The sequence below is a fragment of the Pseudonaja textilis genome, chromosome 4 (assembly GCF_049901715.1).
Source record: "Pseudonaja textilis isolate UNSWEBS1 chromosome 4, rPseTex1.2, whole genome shotgun sequence".
NCBI lineage: Eukaryota > Metazoa > Chordata > Lepidosauria > Squamata > Elapidae > Pseudonaja > Pseudonaja textilis.
Genome location: NC_141993.1, coordinates 44,172,814 through 44,197,379, shown reverse-complemented (window position 1 = coordinate 44,197,379; position 24,566 = coordinate 44,172,814). Strand labels below are relative to the sequence as shown.

At 35.7% G+C, this 24,566-nt stretch overlaps 1 long non-coding RNA gene across 1 annotated transcript; it reads right to left on the bottom strand.

Moving 5' to 3' along the window:
• Nucleotides 1-379: 379 nt before the first annotated feature.
• LOC148125810 (uncharacterized) lies at nt 380-24,566 on the bottom strand. Its single transcript, XR_015743697.1, has 4 exons — nt 24,500-24,566; nt 23,995-24,064; nt 4,199-4,306; nt 380-1,917 (listed from the first exon to the last, which is right to left on the bottom strand). It is a non-coding gene; the product is annotated as an uncharacterized LOC148125810 (long non-coding RNA).

Here is a 24,566-nt window from a genome sequence, read left to right as displayed (position 1 = left end):
TCCTTTAATTTACGTCCATTATTGTATGTTTTATATTTCTGTGTGATATTCTTTCAATTGTGTTGAAATCACAAAACCATAAGGTTCAGATAGACCACAACAGGTCAATACCTTTAAAGATCATGAAGTTATTGTAGTAGAATTGCAGATGGTAAAGACTTAGTGGAATCTTTTGCATTTCCTGTGTGCATATTTTTTTCTTTGTTAAAAAAAATCCCTTTTAAGTGCACATTGGCTTTAACCAGTAGCTGATGTGTTATTTTGTGTGCCTTTGTTTATGGGGCATGATATCAGTATAGCACGATGTGCTTATCTCAGATCCTTAAACTAATATGAACTATACTTTAACAAGATTGGGTGATCAATTTTAATGCTCTTCATCTACAAACAGATGGATTCAGGTAGCGTCCTGAAGACTCTGGACAGTTTGTTGCTGTTCTTTTTGTTGTTGTTACAGCCAAAAGTTGTGCCAAAGCCCTAGTCTTGACATAATCACTCACAAATATTTTCAATAAAGCAATAGAACTGCATCTGGATTTTGGTCCTCTAAGAAAATGAAAGGTGACGGCAGCTGAGAAAAAAAATAACCATAAGTGTATTTGTGTGAGTACACAAGCTTACAGTTTGCCAGAAGAGCTCTTTTGAGTGGTGAATTGTGCTGTATGAAACATCAAGAGAGCTAATGGAGACTTGAAGTCTCATTTTGATAAATTTACATTACATTTTACAAACACAATCAGTCATATTCATTCCAACTTGGATGTTAGTATTTTGGAATTTAATAACGAGACTCACCACTTCTTCTTTGGAGCTGTCCTTCATGGATACTAACAGCTGCCAATACTGGCTTTAACATCTGATAATAAGTAATAAATGCTTCTTTGGTGAAGTATATGGTTTCTACAGCACGTAAACATCAAATGAATTCTTTTTTCACATTTTCTTGCAATTAATGTAATTAAAAAATATTTTATATCTTACATTTACAGTTATAATCTATGGGAGTCTCAGCAGTTGTCAGCAAATAAGAGCATCAACAACAGCAGATATGATAAACAGCAAAAATAAAATTACCAAACATATAAAAACATAAAACAATGATGTTGCTAATAATTAATCAGGGGCACCATATGCTTAAGTCCTGTAAAATAATTTCATTTTAGTACATATTTAGAGGGTAAACAAGGTGTGACATGTTTAATTTATAAGGGGACATTATTCTATAGCTCCAATGAGCCTTAGCTCCCATAATTTGTGAAAGCAATGGATTACAAGCAGTTTCTCCCAGGCACACAGATAAAGTATGTTTATTTTGCCTGGAAAAAACAGCCCTGCCATTAGCTCAGTGCCATATTATATAGCAGTGGTAGTCAACCTGGTCCCTACCGCCCACTAGTGGGCATTCCAGCTTTCATGGTGGGCGGTAGGGGTTTTGTCCCCTACTTTATAAATCACCATTACTGTGGAACTGGTGTGCAGTTAGAAAATTTTACTACTAACAGAGATACAAAAGTATGCGGTAGGTATAAAAAGGTTGACTACCCCTGTTATATAGCAAATCCACATATTTTTTAAAAAAAAAGAAAAAAAGAATGATTGTAAAACACCCTTTCCCAGTGTTCACATGCAATCCAGAAGTCTACCATTATAGATAATATGAAAGGCCACCCAAAAATCTAAATGGACCAGAAGGAGTGCACTAACTCCAATCAAATTCTTGATGAAGTTCTTCAACAAGAATAACCATTCTGTGCCAAGATCTAAATCATGCCTGAAAAAGGGTCCAGATGATCTGCAACCTCTTTGGTGCTCCACAGTTGTCCAATGATCACCATTCATTTAACTTCCTTAAATGGCTAAATTAGTCATGGATAAAAGTTGTCAAGAAGAATAGGGTCCAAGAAGTGCATCTTGATGCTAGACGTTCAGTTCCATTTTTATCTAACATTATCAACAAATTGAATTCATTCCAACATTTTTAACCTTGGTTTTGGAGAGAAATTGTTGGGACTGATAATCAACTCACAAATAAATGTAATGTAAGTTTGTTAATTTTCTTGGCTATTTTAGCAACCGCAAGTATCACCAGCCAGAATATTTTTCTAGACTAAGTTAAAATAGGACTGACAGGCACTGCTTTCTAGAGAAATATTCTAAGTTGTTGACCTTTGTCCTGCAGTTTATATTATTGTGAGTAAATAAACAAATTCAGATGTTAATTTTAATCAGATGGAGTGTATCATCTTGACTCTTTTTTCAGCTTCTTGACAGTGGCCTAAAATGCCATCACTTGCAATTTTGCTTTACTTCCTCAGATTTCTTCAGGCATAAGTATTTCATTAATATAATTCTGACCAAAATTTCTAATATTGCCTGCTAGATTCCAAAATCTAAAATATAATGTAAGAGCTTCTTAATGGGTATATGCAAGGCATGCATCCATATTTCACATTAGTATCCTTGTTCTTATGATATGACTAACCAATGGAGAAACTCGTTTTTTGTCTGTCAAACAGTTATTGGTTTACAACCTGAAATAAAGCGTCTATAAAAGAATTAAAATCAATTATAAGGCAAATGAAATTAGGACAATGTTAATAGTTTTGATCATTATTTTAAAAAACTTTCATCAGTTTCTTCATCTTTCATATATCAGATGTCAGACACAGAGTAATAATAAAAATTATGATATAATTAATAAGATTTGTATTGAAAACATCAGATAAACCACACAAAAACATTGTATCTTCTTCTGTATGAATCCCTGCTGATGAATTATTTGAAGTAGCGTAGCCTTTGGCTGTCCATTGCCCTCACTTGGTCTGAAACAGCTACAGAGATACAGTAGAGCTGACAGAAGTTAATGGGCAGTGATAAATCTATTCTGGAATGGAAGAAATGATGCCAAATGTAAAGAGATGCAATCAAATACAGGACTCGGTACAAAACCTTCAAACAATTTTCACGAAAGCAAACTTCAGACCTGAACTGAGCTTAAATATAGATAGAACCTGATAGTTACCTTTATCTTGGAGTCTAACCCTCCAATTTTCTTTTGATGGACTATTTGCTTTATTAAGTTAGAAACAACTATAAGTTTGAGGTTTTCCATTACTGACAAAAATCACCTTTTGACAGTTGTATTGTGGGCTTGAGTTCCCTTCTGAACTACAGTTTCTCAGTCATATTAATGTCACTCAGTCAATGTCATTTCACACAGATAAGGATCACATCGTCTTCCACCAGTTTTTCTGTTTCACTGTTTTGACCTATGAAATTCCCACAAAGCTTTCTATAATGTATTACATTCTGTCCAAATGTAAACTATTTTGTATCTATTCTAATAATTTTTTCCAGTTGAGAAGAAGCCAGCCAGCCATATCCCTGGAGCTTCTTTTCTATTTCCAGGATATGCTATTATAGTATAATTCCATTTTATGAGACTAAACACCATGGCAGCACAAAGCCTACTGAATTTCCCATCACATAGACCTCACTATTTTTACATCTTTCTGGATCATGGTGATTAAAAGAAGCAGCAGACAGGGATCTGCTGACACCTTCTCTGGGACTTCCATTTCTCCATGACTTCTGTGATCACTTGGGATGCAGGTTGCTATTGCATCCTAACTAAGGAGAGAAGCAGCCTAGAACTAAGGAGAAACTTGCTAACAGTGAGAACAATTTACCAATGGAATGACTTGCCACTTTCTGGAATAGTATAGAGCAGGAGTCTGTAACCTTAAACACTCAAAGAGCCATTTGGAAAAGAAAAGAAAACAAAACACCGAGAGCCAATAATTTAACAACCGGTGTGACTGGGTGAGCATGGCCAACTCGAATTCACTCACCCCTACTCAGTCATCTCCTGCTCTGGAATATGGAGTGAGTCTCCATCCCCTGCCATTACCCTTACCTTCTCAGGTCAGGCGAGGGGGGATGGGGAGGAGCCAGTCAGTAGTGGGATCAGCTGACAGCTGATGAGCCATAGCAGAGGGCCAAAAGAACCGCATGTGGCTCCAGAACCTCCAGTCCCCTGCTATAAAATCTCCTGCTTGAGCAGGGAGTTGCACTACTAGAAGATCTCTGAGGTCCCTTCTACCTCTGTTATTCTGTTATAATGCTTTTTCTACATATTGAGGTCAATTGGCCTGTAAAGAAGAACAAGAAGATAATCCACTTTGGAAATAAAACAAACTTTAAGGCTTCAATAAACGATGAACTGTTTTGCAGTCATTAAGCGCTGGTTTCTAAGTCATTTTCTTTTCCTTTTCAATCTTCCTGTTCTTTTTCTTCTGTGTTATGCCTTTTTAGAGTGAAAAATTGTAGGAAACAAAGAAATGAACTACAGAAACTGCTTCGAAAATCTTGCACTGTTAACATAAATCAATCCCCAGAACATTTTTGGTTTGCTTTACATACTTTTTTATGTATTCAGTTATTTGACTTCAACATGGATGGAATATTTTATTTTTCTATCTCAGTGGCTAAGTGATTAACATTGTGATTGTGATCAACAGCTCTAAAATTAATTTAGAAATCATCATATTTGGTCTCATTGAGCTATGAATATAAAAAATATATATATAATGGAAACAGATGTACAAATTGAAGTGCTGAGCAATTTGTATAGTTGGTAAACATGCAAAAGTTCACCTTCATTTATTATCAAGAGATCATTGTTCCAAAATAAGTTCATCCTTCTAATATTTATTCCCTCAGTCTGAGAGCCAATTTCCACATTAATTGCAGCAAACATAGATATGCCAGTAAAGTCAAGAACTAGCTAATTCTGTATGATGTACATGTTCTACATACACTGATATATCTTTCAGAGAGTAATACAATTTTTTCCACTATTCAGCTACAAATTGATCAGCTGAACAGCAGGAAGACATTGACCAATTCAACCACATAAAAAGAAATAAAATCATTTTCCATCAATGTTCAAAATGACAAAAAAGAAGAATAACAATATATAGTCCCTAACTTTTCAGTGTTATTCATTCTCTGGAGACTCTATAACTACAGATATTCACTGATTGGATAATGTATGTGTATGTCTGTCTGTCTGTGTGTGTGTGTGTGTGTGTGTGTGTGTGTGTGTGTGTATAACAAAATTAATAAACCTAATATAAAAGAAAACCAGATGTGCTGAACACATAAACAATAGACTATCTCAGATCTACATGTTTCTTAGAAACTTTTTGTGTGCACTAAAAGACAGTTTTCTTTTGACAATGAAAGAAAAGTTTGATCTGAATCTCAAATAAAACCTAGAATTTAAGTTTGTTTTTTTTAAATTGACTATGAAGTTTTGAATGCTGCCAATTAAACAAAGGAAAAACACATCCCAGCTAATGTTTATTGTTAATTTTTTTACAACCATAAATGATAAATAAAGCAAGAAAGATATTATCACAATCATGCTTCCAAATGAATGTTTCTCATGTAAAGTTCACAGCTTTTAACCTGATGGAGGCTTACTTTTAAGCTACTGACTAAACACTTTAATCTGGTTTTCCCCAGTTGTACATGAACTGATGATTTCTCAAGGTGAAAGAGAATATGAGCAGGAGGAGACATGTTATTCTGTTCCCAAAAGGAGAGCATAAATTAGCAGTGATACCCTGCCTGTGCAGTCAATATGTCATTCCATGATAAATGGAAGCCCAATCTCTCAACAGCTTTCTGAACTGACTTTTGCTCTTTATGGAGGAAACCAGCTCTGTTATCTATTTACAGCAGCTCTTTCCTTGCACATTGTTTTAATTGCTGAAACAGAATGAGCACTGGTGTAGAAAACAGCAGGAACAAATTGCCATCTTTTGTCATATCACTGTGTACCAGGTATTATGGATAGAATGGAGCATATCCATCTTCTTTACGGGAACTCCTTTTTGAATGCATATATGATAAAGAAAATGTATTCCTAGTTAAGAGAGCTTACTTACCTTCACTAAATAACTCATTCTTAATATGTTCATTATTTATGCTTAGTATGTTCATAAGTACTAAGTGTGAAGATACTTAATATGTTCATTACTGTATATTTTTGGGGATCTGGAAAAGTATTTAGTTATAGTGGCTGGGTTCCAAAGCACAGGATCAAGAGAAGAGCTTGTGGAATTTGTGACTTTGCTCATATTCACACGTCTGCTTTACTATGCATTCTCTCATCTTGGCACCAAAAGATGAAATCATGCCATTTTAAATATTACTACTCCCACAGTTACCAAACATTCAGAACTGATCTGTCCATACAGTTTAATTGCAGCATTCTAAGGAGAGTGATTGGTTGGTTCCTCTAATTCAAACTGCAACATACATCATTTAGCACATGAAAAGCCTTTTCTAGTTGTCATGTGCAACATTGGTAATTCTATACATTGCATTGTTTTCTTTTTTCTTTTCCATTGTATCATCAACTAATTGATTTTTTTTAAATTTCTTGAAATAATTGATCAAGCAATTAAATAATAGGTGATCCAAAGAGACTTTTTATCTCCTGAATGCTATTTGTAATCATGCAGCTATGATAACTCCTGTTTGGAGAGAAGGAATAAGCAAAAAGATATAGTTGTATGGTCACAAGGAATAAAAAGTCCTTTCCTTGGAAGCAGAAGTTCCTTGCCCTACTGACTAAAAAAATACAAGTGCCAAGTCCTTCAATTATATTTTCAGCAATTTGTTAAGTGAGGCATGGGATGGTCAATTTCAAGGCTTGTACTGTTTTAATACATATGAAAATACTGGCTGTTCTATATTTTTATAATTATAAACAAACTTAAAAATTGCCAAAGAGATTGGAACCAGACTAAACGGGTTGGCCTCATAAAAAATGACAGAACTAGTTAGAAGAGGGATGTCAAACTGGATTTCTTTAAGGGCCAGATCAGCATTGTAATTGTCCTCTGTGGACCAGCCAGAGGAGAGAGGCAGGACAGATGGGATGAAGGGCTCCTGCAGCACCCTAATGGTCAAAACATTTTTGGCCTGAACGGCCTCCTGCGACACTCCTATTTTCCCCATTTTGGCACTGCAAGCCGGTCCTTTGCTTTTTCCAGGCTGCCCCATGGGTCGGGTCTAAGCACCCTGTGGGCTGGATCCAGCCTGCAGGCCTTGAGTTTGATACCCCTGAGTTAGAACTACTGTACAAAATTAATATCATGGAGTATGTCATTTCGAGCTATCTCCCTGAAACAATTTTAGTGTTCCCTACGTTACTTGCAGTGGTGGCATTCAAATTTTGTTATTACTGGTTCTTGATGAGCATGATAGGGGAAGGATAAAAATTCTCCAATCAGAGGTGGTATTTGCTGGTTCTCTGAACTACTCAAAATTTCTGCTACTGGTTCTCCTGAACTGGTCAGGACCTGCTGATATATCACTTCTGGATACTTGCATACAGTATCTTGTTGCTAGAAATTACAGAAAACTGCACTTCCACAGCCCAGAAAATTAAGTCATCTTTGGCCAGTCTCAGCAACCAGAGAACATTGATATAGAAAAGGAGGCAAATAAAGATGTGGTAAGGTAACTTTCAGTTTGCTATCCGGAGAACAAGGAAGCTATGTGTATTTGAACTTTCTCTTCTTTTTTGGAACAATGTGCCCTAATCTAACATTGACTGCTTTCAAAACTATGCTGCATTTCAAGCCTGTTTGCTATGTAGTCTAGGAATATACAGATTAGTGTAAATAAAAGTTCTACTTTCTAATATATAGAGGAGATTTGCACTCTGTCAGATTTATGCCTACAATTTTTTGAATATCCAAACATAATTCACTACTCTATGTACAAACTGAAGGATATTCTTACTTTTGGAAATGTATTATGTAGCCAAGAATATTGTAGGGTGTTTTTTTTTTCATTCCATGGTAAAAATTCTCCATATATTTGTACTATATAGACATCTCCTTTTGTCTTTCCAGAAAGTTCTGCAGAGATGAATTACTCATTTCAGATAACTGCACTGGTATGAAGCCATAAGGATGATTTTACAGATAAAGGAAACAGGAAAGGGTAAGATGAGATGAGAATTTCTAAAGAAGTATAAACACTAGCCAGCTTTAATGTTTAGTTTTATTAAGATTTTTGGCAAGATCCATGTTTGTGAAGGAGAAAGAATTAAAGGCCAATGCATTTCTAAAACAAGTTCATTGGAGTCTGACTTTATTTATCCATGGACACAAAATCACAACTTCATAATAAAAAATTATTGTTGATATTCTAATAACAAATCACAATGCTAATAAAGTGTTAATAGGAGTAATTAGCTGGAAAAAAAATTAATGGGTGGGCATTCATCTTTCTGTTTCAGGAATGCAACAATATATAAGGTTCTCCTAAAGGTGCTTTTTCAAGAGGCAACTGGACTTTTTGGTTTTCTCTGAAGATTTTCTGGTTTTTCTTGCTTTTTCAGCTGAGAGCTGAAGAAGCTTCTTGGATGAGAAGTGAAATGTCTTCAAAGAAAAAATAGAAAGTCCAGGTGCCTCTTGACAACCATGCTGTGGATGACTGAGAATCTCCATAGACATTCAACATATGGGGTTGTTTCAACATTTTCAGTTTCCACTAACCAGTTTCAGAAAGAATTGGCTTCCTCACCACTACACTAAGATGGTTTCACACAATGCAGAAACTGGAAGGAAAACTACCTGGTTAACAAAATACTGGTCACACAACTGCTATTTTTCCTTGGCAATAGAGTATAATAGGGATTATTTGCACATAAGATGAAGCAGAAAGAGAGAAGAAGATGGAGAACATTTGTTTTGGGTCTTCTGCTGACTGTTCTCTATTGTCACAAAATAATCAGTAGGACTGGCACCAGTAGGACACTCTCTGCCATTTCTCCTATCCATTAGTTATTATCCCTTTGCAGGTAGATTTCTTGCCACCTGAGGCAAAAGAGATATAGAGAAAGAGAATGGTGGAAGCAAGATTGGAAAGCTAGCACAAAACTGCCATTCTTCCAATTTCTTGTGAAGCAGAGAAGAAGGGGATAATTTTCATACCAGTTATCTTGACATGCAAATACGTGCTTTTTTCCACAGCTGGAGTCTTTACTCCACTTTCATTTTCACAGAGAAGGGATATAGAATAAAATGACTTTGTAGACAGAGCTCCACTGGGAAGCCAAGGGCAACTTTATCACAAGCCTGTTGGCTGCAAGACCACAGTGCTTTCTCCTTCTCTGGAGTCACAGACAGTGTCACCATCATTTTGCCACCCATAAGATCACTTTCAACCCATCCAGATTTAATTTGCCCTTTGGTAACTTAAACTAAATTAAAGCTTTAATCTGGAACACTGTCTTCAGAGCTAAGGCTTTTCTGACAACAGACCTTTAACAGTTTTGTCTATAGCAAGGGTGTCAAACTCATGTTGTCATGGCGCATCATATGATGTTTTGAGACTTTTTCCCCATTGCTAAACTGGACATGGTGTGGCCAGCACATGACACATCCAGCCCTCGGGCCAGGCATTTGACAGCCCTAGACTTTAGCTTCTCTGTGACATTGCAGTCAGCAACAACCAGAGTCAAACTGCCTAAGACTATTGCACAGAAACAAAGAACAATGCTCTGCTTTTTTTGTATATCCTAGCATGAGCCAGCTGTGATTGCATGCTTAAGATTTGGATAAGCAGGTTCTTATTTGTCCAACAATAATAAGTAGATCAGTGAAAAGAGTTGGAATTTTTTTACTTCCATTACCATCAGTCTTTAGCCTTTAAGGGGATATTCTTTTCAACCAGTTTGAGTAAAAAGGATAAGTAGGAGTTATCATAAAAGTGAAGTGAAATTGAGTACATTTGTTGCTAGGAGAACTTTTAGCTGTGCCATTCATAATGTGCAAATAAAAATATATGTCTTTTTTTTTTTAAAGAGAGATTAAGCTTTCTGTTTTACCAAAATAGTTGGCTAGAAATGAAAATTATTACAATGAGCCCTGCTGAATCTACAGGTGACCCTTGGAGCCAACATCATAGATCCCTGATTTCCGGAAGGACAGTGTACCAATGTACTGTGGAACATAAGGAATTGGGGTTGGCTCTGAACTAGGAAATATAAAGCCTTTGTTGTTCTGTTTGATATATCTCTCTTGTGAGAAGAAAGATGCTCCTATAATATATTTTTATGAATAACTGTAGTCCCTACTGTGCACACTCTGTGTCTTGACTGGCTTTGCCTTTTCATGCTGTCTATGTCAGAAGCTTGCCAAATGTTATGCCTTGCTGGCTGAGACAATGAGACAATGTTTAGGTTTCCCACAAAACAGACTCACATACCCCAGCAAATACACACTTATACAGACACATCCACACAAAATCTTTCTTCTGTAGATAATGCAAATTATTATCTTTACATTCTTGGTGGGGAAACTATCAAGGAGATAAATGTTGTATGATACCCTGGTAATTCATTGTAAGAATAGAATTGTTAGCTTCTCTTACTGGGGAAAAACATGTCCACAAAAAGGGTCTTCTATAATCTGCCACCGAGCTGATAAACCACTTATCTGAATTGCGATATTTAGGACACGGGTAGGTAACTCAGGGTCTTTATGTGCACTATGGACATAGTCTACTTGTTATATGGACTGCTTAACTAATTCGCTTCACAGACTTCTTTTGCTTTACACTACACCTTTGGAATATTTATTCCACTGAAACTTAGAAACTTGCACTATTTTTCCAGCCAAACTTCTGGTAAGTAATTAGAACTGCTAATAAAGTTGAAGTAACATTTATGTTTCAGATCAAATGACTAACACTTATAGTGAATCATGCTACTAAAGCCTCCAAAAGAGGTACCACATAAGGGAAGTGTTCTTCATGCCCAAAAGACACTGTTCTCGATACAGGAAAACATTCATGTGTGCATTTTCTAATTTCAGCCAAAACACTACTAGGAATAACTGAAGGTTGAAGCAACTGGAAAACCCGAATCTGCAGTGCTCCAAACTAATATAACAAGTCTGTTGTCTATTAATTTTCTGTCAGCTTATTTTTAGTGACATCATATTAGGTTCAATATGAAAAGAAAAGAAAATGATTCAGGTCATGGACAATACAATAATCAAGTACATTTTGATAGACATTTTGATGATTGCATCTATCTACTTTGCTGGGTACAGATGATATGGGTCATTTAAACATTTAATGAGAAACTGATTCATGGAATTGCACTTGTGCAGATATAGTCGAGAAAGTAACTGACTGCAAAAATTTCTTTCTTCACTGTAAAGTGTGATTTGTGAGAACCCCTATCAAGGAAAAATAGTTCTGAAAGTGGTATTGCAAAATGTATAGGCATTCTTTTCAGAAAATAACCATGGACATAAACTCAAAGGAATCATTTTATGCACATTGTCTTTAATATTAGCATTAAAGTACACATATGTCTGTAGTGTTGCTCATTTCCTGACTTTACCTTTTTTGTTTGTTCGTAATATTGTACCTTTTTTTAAACCTTTTTGTTTGTTTGTAATATTAATAGAAGAAAAAAAAGAGAGAGAGAGAGAGAGAGCAGCAGCACATAACTTATCAGCTTTTAACATTTCTATAAAAAAAAATCCTGAGTGTGTATCAGTACATTTTGTATTCTTGCAGGTTGGAAGACTAAAGACAATAATAAGTAAGCTAATCATTAAATTTAAGAACTTAGCTTAATGTGAGCATGCTCAGAGTAAAACTGCCATAGTGCCCCAAAATGATTGGCATTCTCTTTACTATAAGCGGACTGCACGAGGCATTGGTTTAACATATTATTCTCTATATTATTAAAAAGTAGAGTTTAGATGTCTGTGGAGATGGCCTTTAAGGAGGAATGCAAGAACTGTTAAGTAAGTGGCAACTTGATTCTCAAAAGGAAGAAGGAATAAGAAAGAAATTATATTCTTTGATTTTGTTTCTTTTATAATTTTATGTATTCAGATTTGGGTATGCCAGATATTGCCATCAAAGGCACAGTAGAGTTCTTCCTATTCTCAGAAACCTCTTAAAATATTTTATTTAGGACAATCTGTTTCCTTTTTATATTTGTTTAAAGAAGTAAAACGTTTTTAAGAAGAAGTTGCTCTTCCTCCAACAACATCATTTAATCTAAATTTATTTATTTCTTCATTCATTCAATCAATTTATGTTGTTGCCTATGTGTGATTCTGGACAGTATGCAGAATTAAATCAACATAATATTTTCAAATGTTAAACTTTAAAGCATAATAAAATAGACGTAAGTCCATACAAACAAAAATAATCAAGGACCATTCAAAGATGACATTCAAATTTCTGACACAAGAATTGGCTCTTGGGAGGAATTCTGTTTCATAGTTCAGGCATAATAATAGAAAAGGTGCATTTCCTGAGGCCCACCAAATGACAATATTTAAATTATGAAAGATGACCATCTGTCCAATCTTACTGGATGGAGAAAAATAATATGAGGCAGAGGGCTCTTCAAATAACTGAGCTCTGAGGCATGAAAAGCATTAGAGGTAATAACTAGCTGCATAAATTATGTGTAGAACTTGCTGGTAACCAGTACAGCTCATAAAGCAGTAATTTACATATACTGGGGGGAATACTAAGCTGTGTTGAAAACTAGTTGCGAACTGGCCAAAACCTCTGAGTGATCTTCAAGGCAATCCTCTATACAGTGTATTGCAGTAATCCAGATGCATGAAATTGGGCCATCCCAGAAATGTGCAAAATTGACTCATAAGATGTGATTTATGAAAAGGACTTCTGAACCAGAGCTATCATCTGCTGTTTAGTAAAGAACCATGATTTCAAGAGGACCCGCCAAATTGTGCATCAGGCTTGTCTGAGGTTAACTTTTAACATCAAAGATAAAAACTCTCTGAATACAGAGGGCACCAAATCTAGAGTCACTCAATCATATCAGAGTTGAATCTGAGCATGTCCTCCCCGATCAAATGATGGCAAGCCTATATTTTGTATAGATTTTGTTTTTAATATGATGATTTAGGAGTAACCCTAACCTTTTCAGAAATAATATTGAGAAAGCTATCAAAAACACCCTATTGTTCAAAAGTGGCAATACCTGAGAACAGAAATAACAAAGGTAGTTTTTTCACAATGTATAATCATACAAGAATATATTAAATATAGTTACACCATTTCTGATTAATTAAACATCTACTAAAATTTATTTGGATACAGCTTATATTAGCTAGGTAATCAGTGCTAAAAAAAAATTAATAGCAATAGCAATAATACATATATGGTAAGATGCTGGGCCTGTGCACCGCTGAGCCAGCAGTTCAACAGCTCGATTCCCATGAGAGAATAGTGACAAGAAAGCACTCTCCCCCGATTGCCTACTGGCATTCAGCCATCCCATGGGTAAAAATAACACCACCCCCAAAAAATCCTTTCACAAAGGCAGCCAGCCATCTCAATGATCCCTGGCAAACATGTGCTGTACACTAAATAAATAAACCACTTCATAATGTTTTACAGCTCTCTATAAGCAATTTACAGAATCAGCATATTGCCCCCAATAATCTGGGTCCTCATTTTATTGTCCTCAGAAGGATGGAAGGCTAAGTCAACCTTGAGCCGTTGAGAATCAAACTGCTGGCAGTCAGCAGAGTTAGCCTGAAGTACTACATTCTAACCACTGCCCCACCATCATGGCTCTTACAATGTCACTTTTGCTATTTTATGTATGGTCACTTGATTTATGAGAGCTGTATGAAAAAAAAAATTTAATTTTTAAAATGCTTTAGTATGTATTGTGATTTTTTTGCTTCAAAGACTAACATGGATATTTCATATACCTCACACACACACACACACACACACACACACACACACACACATATAGTGCTTTTAAAGCACGACTATAAAAGCACAACTATAATAACGTGGGAAAATACCTGAACAAAGCTGAACACCCACCCTGATGATCCAGCATTTCTTCCTTACTCTAATCCTGGCAAGACTGAATGCTCTGGATTTTGGAGGATACTGTTGTCAGGACCAAGACATCTTTGGTGTTGATTGGAATTGTGTTACCCCATACAGTCCCAACACACAATCAGGGTTCCTCCTATACTCATGTCTCCTGTTAATGATCAAGTGGCAGATGTGGCTAGGATGACCTTTGCACGGTTATGTCTTGTTTACCATTGTATCTGTTCCTGGATCATCTAGGCCCTGCTTTCAATTCAGTCACTCTGTCAAGCCCAGCTTCAATCGCTCTGTCAAATACCCTGACTCAACTTTGCCTTTTATAGTGCAAGCAGATGCTAGCGATGTAGCAGTGGCAGCAATTCTACTCCAGAAAAATGATAATGGAAATCTGCTACCCTGCGCATATACATCCAAAAAACTCACAAACACTGGAAGAAGGTGGGCTGTATGAGAAAAAGAAGTTTATGCAGTTCGTTGGGCTTTACAAACTTGGAGACAATTTTTAGAGGGCAGTGACATTCTGTCCGAAGTGTGGACAGACCATAAAAACTTAAAAGGTCTAAAAACACCCAGGAAACTTTCTCCTAAACAAGTTAGATGGGTTCAATTATTCAAATTTCCAATTGAAGTACCTCCTGTGGGGGGGGGGGAATCTACTAGCAGACACATTGTCTAGGAAGCCCCTATTTAACAGTAAGCGAGAAGAACTATTTCACCAATCATTCCACCATCCTCTCAAGAGACAGTTCAAGTAATCACACGGGCACAAGCCCAAACCCAAAAAATCAAAGACAAATCAGAAATGGCCAAAAGGTTGCAAAATGAATTAGTGAGAGATATTTGGTATCAAGAACATAAGGATTTATTAACTATGTGGGAGGAAGTAGCATGGAAGAGTTCTAAACTATATGTCCCTAAAACTTTATGTCAAAAAAAAACTGCACTTCAAAAAAGTCATGACTCAAAACTAGCATTTTGGATATTGAAAAACCCTACACATGGTCAGTTTTGGTGGCCAAAAATGAAGCAAGACACTGAGGATTATGTAAAGAGTTGTGCCACTTGTGCCACAAGGAAAACCAGACCAGGAAAACCTCCAGAATTATTACAAGCTGTAGCTGAGCCATCCTGGCCCTGGGAGGAGATAGGGATGGATTTTATAGTAGATTTACCTGACAGTGGGGGACACACAGTAATTTGGACTGTAGTGGGTTTATTTTCCAAACAAGGTTATTTTATTCTATGCAAAGGTCTATCATCAGTCAGAAAATTATCCAAAATGTTTGTGAATCATATATATATATTGCATGGAGTGCCTCGTAGAATCATTTCAGAGAGAGGGGTTCAGTTTACTGCAAAATTCTGGAGTGAATTCATACAAGCAATTGGATCCTCTCAAGGTCTGACTTCAGGTTTCCATGCACAGACTAATGGACTGGCTGAGAAAACTAACTAAATTATTGGACAATATTTGAGATGTTATGTAAATTATCAACAAACCAACTGGGCTGATTTGCTGCTGTTTGCAGAGGTTGCATATCATAATAAATGCTGTACATAGTACTACCTTTCCAAATCAATACTGGGATGGAGTTCGTTCCCATGGCTGAATTGCCAAGGGACACCCCCTCCCCCAATCCATGTCAGTAACTGAGTGGATGGACACAATTAAAGACTCTTGGGAAAACACAAAAAAGGCAGCACAAATCCAAAAAAATACAAGCTGACAAACACCGTTCCCAGCTGCCACAATTTAAAGTGGGGGATAAAGTTTATTTGTCAACTAAATATTTAAAGTTACATTTACCTTCTAAAAAATTAAGTCCAAAATTTATAGGGCCTTTTCAGATAATTAAAGTAATAAACCCTGTAACTGTGAAACTTAATCTCCCTAGATTATTGAGGAAGGTACATCCAATGTTTCGTAGTGGTTTATTAAAGCCAGTTGTTGATTCTTCCTTGAGGCCAGCAGAACATGCACCTCCGAAGCCTTTGTTCATTGCAGGGCATGAACATTATGCAGTTAAGAAAATTTTGGATTCTAGGATTTTCAGGGAGAAGTTACAATATTTAATTTATTGGAAAGGCTATCCAATTTCACAAGCGACTTGGGTTAATAGTTGGAAAGTAAATGCTGATAGATTGGTGGGGAAATTGCTTGAAAAACATCCACACAAGCCAAAACTGAATTCTGTAGGTGGCAGAGGAGATTAAAATGTGCATTGTATGATTGTGTTTAACCTAATTTCAGTCTTTGTGTATTTTATGTCATTGCACTGGTTTCTTTTCAAATGAGGGAGGGCAACCTGTCAAGCCCAAAACTGACATAAATGTAGCCATTTTATTGGTCTTAGTATATATTCTTTTTCTTACTTTCTCTGTGGCAGTCATGGGGAGAATGGTTTCAGGCTTGTCACATTCCTAAGGGGAGGGGAGTGGAGATAAAGAGAGTGTTTTGACTAGGTGATCTTTCTTCCCATGGGAAATGAGCTGCCCGTGCTTGGGCCCCTTGAGGTGGAGATTTATGACATCAAGCAATGTTGAAATACTTCTATTGGAGAATGTGACTTTTGGGGGTTGTTTCTAACTTGTAATATTGTGGGGAAATTCCGGGTTGTGTCAGATCCAGAATTACCATGGACTTTGCCAATTTGATGCTTTCCTAAATAAAAGAAATCTTTTTTTGAAGATAGACTTGGTTCTTTTCTTTTTAAATGGATTTCATCACTTGGAAACTTGACACACTCATGGTCTAGTCACCTCCAGGTTTAACTACTGTAATGGGTTCTAAATGGGGCTACCCTTGAAGAGGATCCAGAAGCTTCAGCTGGGGCAAAATGAGTGATGTTGGCATTTATGAGCACTTATAGAACAGAGCATGCTACATCTCTGCTCCATCAGCGTATTGGTTAACGGTTTGCTTCTGGCCCTATTCAAGGTGCTGATTTTAAAATTAAAATCCCTCCATGGCATGAGAACAGGGTATCTGAGAGACTGTCTTTCCCTAGTTATTTCTGCTTGTTCCATTAGATTTGTCAGAAAACTTACATTTGATAGGCCCAGAAGATCTGCACTCAGTATCATGGCACCCATCTTATGGAACATTTTTCCCCTGAAATTAATTAGTTTATGGAAGCTAATTAGTTCACAACCTAGAAATTCCTCAAGTCCTGGTTATATGATCAAGCTTGAAGTTCCCAGAAAACCAGAAATATACTTAGATGGCTTCAATGTTGAGATGGCCATTTTTATTCTATTTTCACCTAGTATATTTGTTTTTATTATATTTATTTATTAATGGAGATATTTTTATATATAAAGGTTTTATAACTGTGGTTTTCATCTGATTGTTGTGTACTGCCCATAGACATTTTGGTATATAGAAATTTGATTAAATAATTAAGAAAATAAATAATGTCATCCTAGACAAAGGGGTGTGTGTGTGTGTGTGTGTGTGTGTCTGTGTCTGTGTCTGTGTAGAATGGGTTGCAATGCGATGCGATGGGATGCGATGCAATGGGATGGGGTGGGTAAGGTAGGTTAGGATAGGGTAGGGTAGGGTAGGGTAGGGTAAACTAACATATAAGTTTCTCTGAATCCAAATGGGATGCACTTGCTGGTAACTGTATGCAAAGCTGCAGAGCAAATCAACCAGTTGGCATTTCAGAAGGACATCTGGAAGTGAAAGGGGCTAATGGTTATGAATTAAGAGATTATGAAGCAAAGAACTTTATGAGCAAAGAACGCTTTAGAATCACATCCATTTGTACTTTTATCTATTTCTTCTATTTCTTCTTGAAATAAACCATATAATACAGGATGAATGGCTAGATATTATATTTTCTTGTGATGGTTTAGATTTTTATGAATTATAAATTAGGACTGTGCAAAGCTTCAAAGGAGTGTTTTATTCCAGTGAAACTTTGTGAGAAGTTTTGAGGCTGCTTCATAAAACAGTACTCAAGCAGTTCTAACAATAAAGCAATATTGTTTCTTTATTTTAATGACTCATCTGACATTTGTAACAGCCAGAAGAAACTTCTATATATGAGCAACAGATGCTAGTGGAACTTACACAGGGGCATCAAAACTTCATAAAGTATTTCATGGAGAAGGAACACAGCACCTCATAAGACTTTCACAGCTTGAAGCACTTCAAGGCAAAGCCAGACCCTTCCACATAGGCTTAAAAGTATATATTCCCTATCTAACCACATCCCTGTAAATGTAGTATCCGATTGTGATGTACAATATTTCCATGCATTCTTGTAGAGTGAATTTTGTTCAGTTAAGGAACTAAAACTAAAATCTTCCTTCAAGACAATGTAAATTATTTTATTTTATTATGCAAGAGCTTCATTTATGATTTATCAGAAATATCAAACACAAAACAAATATAGCCCTGATTTAAAAATAAAAAAAAGTTTCACAGCATGTACTATAAGATCCTATTTGTTCATTGAATTCATATAGCCATTGATGTCACATCTGTGATTCTGAGTAGCATAGACATATTTTAAAAAGTAGGAATAATCAGAACCATTAAAACCATTAAAATCAATCAGAACAATTAAAGCTATAAATATAAAGCAAAAACACGAGTACACTTGGAATCCTACATACAATACACCCATTTTGCAGACCCTCTATTTCCATGGGATTCCCAATTTCACTGAAAGAATCAAGTTTGAAGGAACTTCTGGAATGTCAATTTCAATTTCAACTCAGAGGAAATGATGATTCAAAGGGCATGTGTCACAGAGAAAGCTTTGTTCCTGGTTTACATCAAATAGAACTCCAAAGCAGATGGAACCCATAAAATGCCTTCACTATCAACCCTGATGGGATGGGATGATGTAACCAAGGAAAGATAGACCATCAAATAACTTAGGTTTGTATGGCTTTAAAGATTGTAACTGTACTCCGAATTGAAGTCAGAAACTGACTGATAACCAAAGCAATTCATACAAAAGAGCTATAAAGTATGCAGCCCTAAGTCCATATGTACAAAATTGCCTGTACTGCCATATTTTGCACCAGTTGAAGCTTCTGAATGCTCCTTAAGTGCAGCTTCAGGTATGCTGCATTAGAGTAGTCCTTATGAGAAGTGATAATGGCATGCGTAAGAATAGAGCCTTTAGAATAGGTGCAACTGGTGCACAGCACAAAGTTGTACAAAGGCCACCTGGACCTAGACAAGTGAGTAAATAATTTCATGATCTGAATATGGAATGAATAATTATAAAGGGATTCCTTTGGAAATAGCATCACAGACATGTAGTCCTTGACTTAACAACAGTTTGTTTAGTGATTGTTTGAAATTACAATTACAAAAGAATTGAAAGAAAGGATTTATGACACTTGCAACTGTTGCTTCATCCCCACAGTCATGTGATCAAAATTCAGATGCTTGGCAACTGACTCATATTTATGATGGTTGCAGTGTCCAGAGCTTATGTGATCACCTTTTGCAACCTTCTGACAAGCAAAGTCAATGGGGAAGCCAGATTAGTAACTCTGTTACCAATTTTACAACTGTAGTGATTTACTAAACTGTGGCAAGAAAGGCCATAAAATGGGACAAAATTCACCTAACAGCTATCTCACTTAGCAACAGAAATGTTGGGCTTAATTGTAGTTATACGTTGAGGACTATCTGTAAACACTGGTATTTTTCCCCTTCATAAGATTCTGGCACTTCTTGGTGTCCATAAGAAAATAGAAACCATGTTTATCCTTACAAATACAGTCTAAAGGTCTTATATACTGTATGTTTTATTTTGTCTGTGAACTTTTTCTGTCCCCCTCCGTTCAATTTTTTTAGATAAGTGACGAACATGATTCCACAAGTTTCTTAGGCTGGATAACTACTTAGCTGTTGAGATGCTGAAAGAAAGCTTATCAAAATTATTCACATTTCTTGTCTTGGCAATGCTTTTTTGACAGGTCTAAATAATCATATGTGTTATTACAGCTGTAGCATATCAGAATGACCTTCTCACTAATCTTTGATCTGTTATTTGGTTGAGCTATTTAGTTATTTAGATTTTTTTTTTCCTTTGGGAGCAAATTTTTATCCTTGAAGTGCAGAAAAACAATTTTTGAATTTGTTCTATCTCTTCAACAAATGGCCTGATCAGCATGCCAGTTAAACAAAGTGTTTAATGAAATTTAATATTACTGCATATTTGTTTTATTATTAATAATCTCACTTCTACTCAAAACAATAAAAATTGCTGAAGAAGTAGCCATTCTTGCTTAATCTTTATGTTACTTAAAGCAGCTTAAATACAGTTTGGTTAAACCCCCTTTTTTGTTGTTTTGTTCTTTCTTATCATTGCTGCTGTTGTTGTTTTGCTTTGCTTTTTGTTTTTGTGTAGCCTTAATGAGGACAGATTCAACATTCTGTCCAAGTATTTTCTCTGAGAAACATTTAGCTTGCAAGAGTATTTCTCTCACTAAATCCTTGGTGTTGTCTGACTAATTGATTTCGGCTAATGGTCCAGTGGCTTGTTTTGTAGCTTCTCCTTGGTTAAATGAAGAAGCCCTAGAGCATCAGGCCATCTTCCACAATGGAAAAGTATAAAAGTAAACATGCATTTCAGATTTAGGCATCTGTAAAGAACAATTAATTCTCAGGGGAAAGAGTTTTAAGAAACTTTAAATGCTGATTTTAACCCTCAACAGATACCTATACTTTAATATGATAAAATATATGAAGTGCAGCATTGATAAAAGATAACATTTATAACTCAGAGTTGAAATATGGAATCTTTGTTGTTCTTTGAGCTTCATTGTTTTCTTGCAGAAATTACTAAACTAGATCACATTATCAATAACAATAACAAATAGGGTTTGATCTCATTTTATATACTAGTGGCTTGCCCTGTCAGTGTTGATGAACATGAACTTGATCGTTCCTTGATTGGACAGTTGTGCTAAATGTTTCTCAGATAAAATACTTAGGAAAAATGCTGAATCTGTTGTCATTAAGGCAAGAGATTGGACAGGCATTTGTCCAAAATGTTATAGGATCTCCTGCTTGAACAGAGGGTTGGATTAGAAGACCACTAAGATCCCTTCCAATTCTGTTGTGCTGTATTTTGTATGTCTTCAGACTGTTGATTGGTGTTCATGGATGCATTCTGCTAGTTTTTTTTCTATTTATCCTACATAATGGTTGTCTTTACACTGTATGTTGTGCATGACTTTTTTTGATAGATAGAGGAGGCCGCTGGTCTTTTGGTTCATTTAGCATATTTTAAAGGTTCTAGATGTTTTGTGTGTGATGGGGATGTGGTTGTTGGTGGTTTCTGAGATGTTTTTGATATATGATCGTGTTGTCTTTTTCATAGGTAGTTTGGCAATGAAACATCTGCAGGAAAACAACCAATTCAGAAAGCACCAAGGACTCTGAAATACAGTATATTAAATCCATTTTAAAATATTATTTTACTATTTATTTAATCTGTGCACCAGGGATACAAAACATATGACCTCAATGCTGTATCTGGTCTCTTCAGAGCCCATCCCAAAATTTATGATGTAATTTTTATTGTGAAAGAGGGAGTACGTTATTATATATTATACATAGAGAATAATTGTATTAGCTATAATTCATTAGTTTTAATTTTCACTAAATGAAATGTGAATTAGACTCAAGGAGTTCATAGAATTCAATCTTCTGCACAGTGTAAAAATCTCAATTAAGGATCCCAGACAAATGACTCTTCAGCTCTGTTGGAAGATATCAAATAAAGGGGAACCCATGATCACTCTGGGTAATTGGCTAGCTGTTGAGCCATTTTTTTAACATCTGCCTTGCTATCATTTAAATTCATTTTTCTGTTTCCTGCAACCTGAAGCAAGAAAAAAAATAGGTTTCTACTTTTTTCTACATATAATGTATTTTTAGGTATTTGAAGAATGCTCTAATACCCACCCCCAACTTTTTTTTAATTAAACACATCTAGCTCTTTCAATTGCTCATCATAGGACTTAGTTTTTAGTCTCCTGATTGTTTTTGTTGCAATTATTTGAACCTATTGTAATTTCTCTGAATTCTTCTTAAAATATAGAACTGAAAAGTGAACACAGAACTCAAACTGGGATTTGATTAGAAAAAACAGAGTGGAACAACATGTTATATTGATGCAGCCTAATACTGCATTTGGTTTTTTTTCCCCCAGACATCAGATGTCAGGCTATATTTAGTTTTGAATCAAATGGTGATTCAATATCTTTTTCACAAGGAAATTACCAAGTCAGGTTTCTCTTACCTTTTTAACATTAAAGTTATATTTAATATTTGTTATTAAATTAGTAACTTTGCCCTTGTCACTGTTAAATTTAATTCTCTGACTTTTATTCCATGTCTCCATTCCACTGAAATTGTTTTTAATTTTATTTTTGCCTTTCATAGTTTAGGTTGTCCACTCTGTTTTGTATTGTCTGCAGAATTGTTAAATGTTCTCTTAGCCTCTCTTCTTCTAAATCATTAATGAAAATATCCAAAGCAGGGAAATGAGGACTAGTCCTTGCAGTAACCCACTTGATACAGCTCTTTAGGGTAATGAGTAGCCATTGATTATCACTCTTTGAGTATGATTTTTTTAGCCAACTATGTACCCACTTAATCAAGCCCTCAGCTAAATAATTTACTAAACAGCAGCTCATGAGCTATTTAGCCAGATGCCATGATGAAATCAGGGTACATGAGGTCTTCAGCATTCTCACAGTTTATGAAAAAAATAGTCTGATGATAACATGAAATAAGATTCATGTGACAAGATTTATTCTTACAACTCTATGCTAAAATAGATCATTGCTCCATTGTTTTGCATTGTTTGTAAGCTGCATAGAGTCTCCTCTAGACAAGATGGGCAATATGAAAGTCTAGTAAATAAATTGTTTTCTAGGGTTTTACATACAAATCTCTTTATTATTCATTCTGTAATATTCCCAGGTATTAGACAGATTGACAGATTGATATTGGAACTTGGAATCTCTTCAAATTTAACTTGCTTTTAAATTAGTTAAACAATCCTAATCAGTTTCCTGATGCACATAGTTATTATTGCTGTTTTAATTAGAAAAGATTGAAGCAAAATATCTCAAAATATTAAGGAGCTGTCTTTTCTTTATTACCCATAAGCTTTTTGCTTCTGAATTTTCAATATTGCTGTACAGATATTACTTAAAATCAGGGGTGGGATACGACAGGGTTAACTACCAGTTCAGGATTTACGAGCTTCCCTGCACACTGTGAGCCACGCGCCTGTAAATCGTTGTCAGTATGCTGTATGCAGAGATGCAGCCTTTGAAACAGCCCTCTTTTCCTGCTTTTTAAACTGCAGCTGTGCCTTGTTTGGCAGCTGAAGTTGAAAAATCAGGAAATAAAGATCAGGTAAGAGCCCAGGTGGGTGGGTGGGTAAAAACATCAGCAGACATAGAACCAGTTCTATGTCTGCTGCTTGTCAGAGCTACTGGTTCTACTGAGGTGGACAGAACTGGTAGAAACCTATCCCTGCTTAAAATGTTATCTGTTCTCCACATAAGTCCTAAAGACTAAAGAGAATTCAGTTAACATGTGTCGAATACATTATACATGTTCCTTTATTCACAAACTTTTAAGCACTATTGTAACTGATACATGGATTATTTTTTCCCCTTTTAAGTCTGTTGGTGGAGGTACTGTTAGCATTTTTTGCTAATAACAATTCAGTATGAATTTCTCCTTTCTTGCCACCAGCTCTATGTATCTGGAGCACCTGTCTCCACTCTTATTTACGACCTGCTTCTCTTTCTATTGGTTACAGCAATCTTAGATTCCATGTGTCTATTTATTTTTCCTTTATTAAATGACTGGGTGTTCATGGGGATCTATTTTCAAAACTGAGAATAAAGTCCTGCATGTCTGCTCAAAAATTAATTACTTATTACCATTAACTCCTTGATGGTTACAGCCTTAAAACAATGACATTCTGTAGTTTTTACTCTAGCATTTTAATCCCCTTTATATAGAATGAAATGTAGTAACAAACAAACCTTAAAATTGCAACCTTCTTTTAGAATTGTTATCTTGTCTCTCCATTCAGTTGCTCCTTTCCTAAAGGGGCTTACACAAGATAGAGAAAGGAAGAAGAAAAAGAAATTAAATTGTTGAGTGTAAAAATAGAAAAATAACACAGGACTTTCCTCAAGTGAAGCAACTGAAAGTTGTAAAATAAGATAGGATGTGCAAGAAACAAATGGGGCCTGACAGGCTTATCTAAGACTGAATACAGAGTGGACCTTTCAGAAGATTTTGCTATTACTTAGTACAGTGGAAGAGAACGAGATTCTTATCAGCTTTGCCACATAGCTACACTATTATCAAGTGGTGGGGAGCTGGAAGGTAGTTACATTCTAGTATATATGTTTAATATCATATGTAAGATAAAAATCAATGCCCAAAAACAATATAGACAAACTTGTTTAACCTATTTATTTCTATCTTGGAAGAAAAGTAGCTATGGAGCTAAGTTAGCATATAACCTGAAGAACTACTTACAACAAGAGTAGGTAAGATCTCTTCTGTTGAAGGCCACTTTTCCTCAGGAGTAATATGATGGAGCCCA